At 46.7% G+C, this 4,970-nt stretch overlaps 2 pseudogenes; both read left to right on the top strand.

Annotated features, from left to right (window-relative positions):
* Window positions 1–975: 975 nt before the first annotated feature.
* Window positions 976–1,848, top strand: LOC105806886 (annotated as a pseudogene).
* Window positions 1,849–2,021: 173 nt separating this feature from the next.
* On the top strand, window positions 2,022–4,808 carry LOC105806864 (annotated as a pseudogene).
* Window positions 4,809–4,970: the final 162 nt, after the last annotated feature.

Here is a 4,970-nt window from a genome sequence, read left to right as displayed (position 1 = left end):
TCAAAGATGAAATAGTTCTGTGGCTAGGTGAACAAGAAACCTAACTTTAGTCAATTTACTAGTAATAATTCCAACATTCCCAGGATTAGATTTAAAGGTGGTTCAATAAAGCAAGATTCAGTAGAATGTCAACATTGGGAAGATTAAAAATGAAATTTGGGATCGGTAAGCAATTCCTAGATCTGTTACCCCTATGCTAATTTGAGTGGCTATGCACACCAATCATGTAGTAGTAAATTAAGGCAAAATGAGGGACAACCATTTGGAGTAGCACATATTTGGAAAAAAATAGTACTTGAATTATTACAATGAGAAAAACAATCCATAGACTATGACCTATGACGTTATGGTCTACCTTCAATAATCAAAAGTTATTCATCAATTTGAAAACAGAGCCAGCCACACTGCTTCTTCTGAGGAATATAATTCACAAAGGGAAAAAAGATCTCTACACAAACTTTAGAAAGTCTACTAGAAGAAGAGCTATAACTATTTTTAGAGGCAGACAGTGAATGCAGAAGTACTCTATTCTTTAATTCAAGACTTGAGTCAAGTTTAGCAGTGGAAGAAGAAAAAGAATATAGCAGGTTCAAGTTGCTACCAACACTATCCACCTATCACACTAGACTGTCAAGTTTTAAAAAAAAAGCTTTATCCTTATTTGCCATTCTTACATCTTCTTTGATGAAATATCTGCTCAAACCTTTGCCCCTTTCTTTACTGAGTTATTGTCTTATTATATAATAGTTTTGAGTTTATTCTGGATACAAATCCTTTATCTGCAATATGTTTTGCAAATGTTTTCTTCCAGTCTATGGATTATCTTTTCATTCTCTTAAAAGTGTCCTTTGGAGAGTCCCGGAGTCCGAGGAAGAAAAAGCTAGTGTTCCTCAAGACGGCCTGATAGGGAGTCACACCTCCCTCCTCCCCAGCTGCCTGTGACTGCCTTGTGCTTCACGTGCAGGAGCTGCTGAAATGTCAGGAATGGAAGCCAGTGTGACTTACTATCCCAATCTGACAAAACAAGCCACATCGTGCTGCTTGAAGTATAGTGAGAAGAATCCAGACCAACCTACCCCTGAGGCCATGTCTCCAGGCATCTTTTGAGACCTTGCCCAACATCTCTGACCTGAGTTTGAGAGATGCACCTCCAGTCCCTGCCCTGGCTGACACTGGGTGGATTGCTGTGGACGGGGAGGAGACACATGCTGGGCCAGGAGTGATACACGCCCCTGCAGCCCAGCCCTTGGTTGTCATGCAGCACAATGTCTCAGTCCCCAACCTGTGAGTCCCAGGAGAGGCTCCTGGCCCTGAAGAGGCCTGCCCTGCCAGCCCTAAGCTGCACCACTGAGCTGCAGGATGACCTCAGCCACCTGTGCAGCCAGAGTGCCAAGACAGTGGCAGCTGATGCAGCTTCAGCTTCACTGATGCCACATTTCTTATCTGCAGGAAGCTCAAATGTCTCTTCTTCTCTACCTTGTTTTGGATCTTCATCTTCATTCCACTCTACCACTTCCTTTGTCATTAGTGACATCACTGAAGAGACAAAGGTAGAGGTCCCTGAGCTTCCATCGGTCAGTCCCCTGCTTTGTTCTGCCAGGCCTGAGTGTTAACAACCCAGAACACACAGCTTCCTGCAGCTCACCTGAAGAGGACGATGTTGTCTCTCCGTCCAAGGCCAGCAGCTGTGCAGACATGATTGGTGTCCTGAAGGACTTTCACTGGATGAAAGACCAAGATCTGAACTGGAGTTTACTGAAGGAGGAGGACCACACTGTGGTCTTCTCCGAGGCCCTAAGAAGGAAGTTTGCCCCAAAGGAAGAAGCTATCAGTAGAAAAGGAAACTGACAGCACTCAGCTCTGTAAACTCGGTTGGAATTCCTTCGTAGCTGTCTTCCTCACCGAAGATGTTTCTGCCTGTCCAGGAGAAATCTTCTGCAACAGTTTTGCTGACAAGCTAGAGCTTGGGCTGAAAGAGAAGAGCTAGATTAGGTTTCCCATCCTTCCAACCCTAGTAGGGTATGTTGTTTGACCTGAGACATTTATTACAGGTAATTGTAGAGAATGGAATGTCTCAGTTTAAAGGGAAGATAGAAGTTGTTTCTGGTATTTCCTCGCCTTTATGTGAAAATAGGTCCTAAATTAATGACGTATTTACTGCATTAGACCCCATGACTGGTCTCACCAGGCACTGCCCAGCTGTCACTCACTCAGTGGCTTCCTTGCAGCAGAGCAGGCTGAGGGGAAGGAGCTGTTAATATATAAATGCTTACGTGTTCACAGGGCAGGGGAAAACCACAAACCTACACCAGTGTCCAGCAATCACCCTCTCCCCTTCTCTGTCTAGATGCACATACAGGTGGAGCCACTGAACCAGTTGACACCTGGCTATTTCTTTCTTTTTTTCTTTTTTAAAAGTGTTTCTTGAGTGAGCTGTTTTTTTCTTAAACATATTTTATCATGTTGAACAATCAAATCTACCCTCCAAGGCCCTGGGGCCTCATCAGCTCCACTGATTAAAAACTTTTCTCTTCCACAGAAAGAGAAACGGGAAGGAAGGAACTGACCATCTTTCTTCTAGGAACTTGACTGCTCCTGCAGGGCCCGAGGTTTGTGCCCACCACGCCCTGCATGACTCAGATGCCCGCAGGCTCCCTCTCTAGGGTGTGTGCACAATGTGTGTTTGGGTGGAAGCACTGCCTGACTTTAAAGGAGGGATTTGGAATGATTGAAATAGTATTAAATAAAAGAGAGTGGAGATCAGGGGTTGCCTAGGGCTGGAGATGTGACCAAGATTGGCCATGCGTGGACAGAGGGATCCTTTCCAGGTGATTTAAATGTTCTAAACTGGACTGTGGGCCAGGCATGGTGGCTCACGCCTGTAATCCTAGCACTCTGGGAGGCCAAGGCGGGAGGATCACTTGAGCTCAGGAGTTCCAGACCAGCCTGAGCTAGAGCGAGACCCCCGTCTCTACTAAAAATAGAAAAAATTAGCCAGGCATGGTGGGGCGTGCCTGTAGTCCCAACTACTTGGGAGGCTGAGGCAGGAGGATCACTTGAGCCCAGGAGTTTGAGGTTGCTGTGAGCTAGGCTGATGCCAGGGCACTCTAGCCTGGGCAACAGAGTGAGACTCCATCTCAAAAAAAAAAAAAAAATACTTTGGTAAGTGAAAAAAGGCTACAGTCTAGTGTTACGCATGATGCCATTTTATGAGTAATAACACCAATAGTGACCATTTATTGGGGACTTACTGTAAGTCAAGCACAATGTTAATAACTTTATTTCACCCTGAGACCCTATGAGGTATCTATTTTCACTTTACAAATAAAAAAATCAAGGTTTAGGACCCCTGGCCTGTTTTTAGGAGGAAGCCCAGGGCATGAAGAGAGCTGGTGGATCCTTAAACAACCCAGCCAGGCCAGGAACAGTGGCTCAGGCCTATAATCCCAGCACTTTGGGAGGCCCAGGCGGGAGGATCACATGAGCCCAGGAGTTTGAGGTTACAGCAAGCTGTGATTGTGCCACTGCACAACAAGCAAGACCCCATCTCTTAAAAAAAAAGAAAAGAAAACCCAGCCAACCAGGAGAGGGCAGGGCTGAGCTGTGAGGAGTGTAGGCCCAAGAACCACATCTACACGGGAGTCCTTTAACCCGGACAGTTATGAGTTGGACAGGAGCTTCCAACTAACCAGACTCACTGAACTGAAGGGCTCACACAGGCTACAAAGTGCCCCAAGGTGTCCTGCAGAAATTGCTAGAACCCTTACAAGAGAACTACTTCCAAGATGTGCAGTTTCTGGGAGCCATTATGCCCAGGCTTAGCGTTGGAGTGGTTACTCGTGTCATCCCTTTGAGGCCTGATGGCCTTTCCTTGGTTGACACCACAGATTATATCTATCCTACCATAGACGACCCCTGTGTGCTGAGCAGGATAGCATGTGCCAATGTTCTCAGTGACCTCTACACAATGCGGGTCGCGGAATGTGACCATATCCCGAGGCTTGTTGGAGTCAGTAATAAAATCCCTCACAGAGACGGGGATGAAGTGTGCCCTTGGTTATACAGGGCTTTAAAGATGCAGCAGAGGAAGCAGGGACATCTGTACAGGTGGCCAAAGAGTGCTAAATCCTGGATTGTTTTGGGAGGAGTCTCTGCAGCTGTCTGCCAGCCCAATGAATTTACCATGCCAGATAATGCAGGTGATGCAGTGCCAGGGGACACAACTGGTGTTGATGAAACCCCTGGGGACACAAGTCCCAGTCACTGTGCATCAGGGGCTGGATATGCCTGAAAAATGAATAAAATTAAACTAGTAGTGTTTACCCAAGAAGATGTAGAGTTGACATGCCAAGAAGCAATGATGACCATGGCAAGGCTCAACAGAACAGCTGCAGGACTCATGCACATGTTCAATGCCCACGAGGCCATCGACATCACAGGCTTTGGAATTTGGGGCCAAGCAGCGAACCCAGCCAAGCAGCAGAGGAAGGAGGTGTTGTTTGTGATTCACAACCTGTGCTGGCCAAGCTGGCTGCTGTGAGCAAGGCTCGTGGAAACATGCTCGACCTGCCCGGAGACATCAGGAGGCCTTCGGATCTGTTCACCCCATGAGCAAGCAACTCTGTTCTGTGCAGAGCTAAAGTACCTCATGGTGAAGGTCACAAAGCATGGATTATTGGGATTGTAGAGAAGGGCACCATACAGCTAGAATCGTAGACAAACCCCGGATGATCGAAGTTGCACTGCAAGTGGCCACTCAAAATGTGAATCGTGCACCTGGAGCCACTTCTTCATCTAGATGGAAATAGCTGTTTGGTTTTGTTATTTTTTTTTTTTTTTGAGACAGAGTCTCACTCTTTTTGCCCGAGCTAGAGTGAGTGCCATAGCGTCAGCCTAGCTCACAGCAACCTCAAACTCCTGGGCTCAAGCGATCCTCCTGCCTCAGCCTCCCGAGTAGCTGGGACTACAGG

The sequence above is a fragment of the Propithecus coquereli genome, unplaced genomic scaffold (genome assembly GCF_000956105.1).
Source record: "Propithecus coquereli isolate 6110/MARCELLA unplaced genomic scaffold, Pcoq_1.0 Scaffold148, whole genome shotgun sequence".
Classification (NCBI taxonomy): domain Eukaryota; kingdom Metazoa; phylum Chordata; class Mammalia; order Primates; family Indriidae; genus Propithecus; species Propithecus coquereli.
The sequence above is the reverse complement of the archived record's forward strand: the minus strand, read 5'-3'. Positions and strand labels throughout refer to the sequence as shown.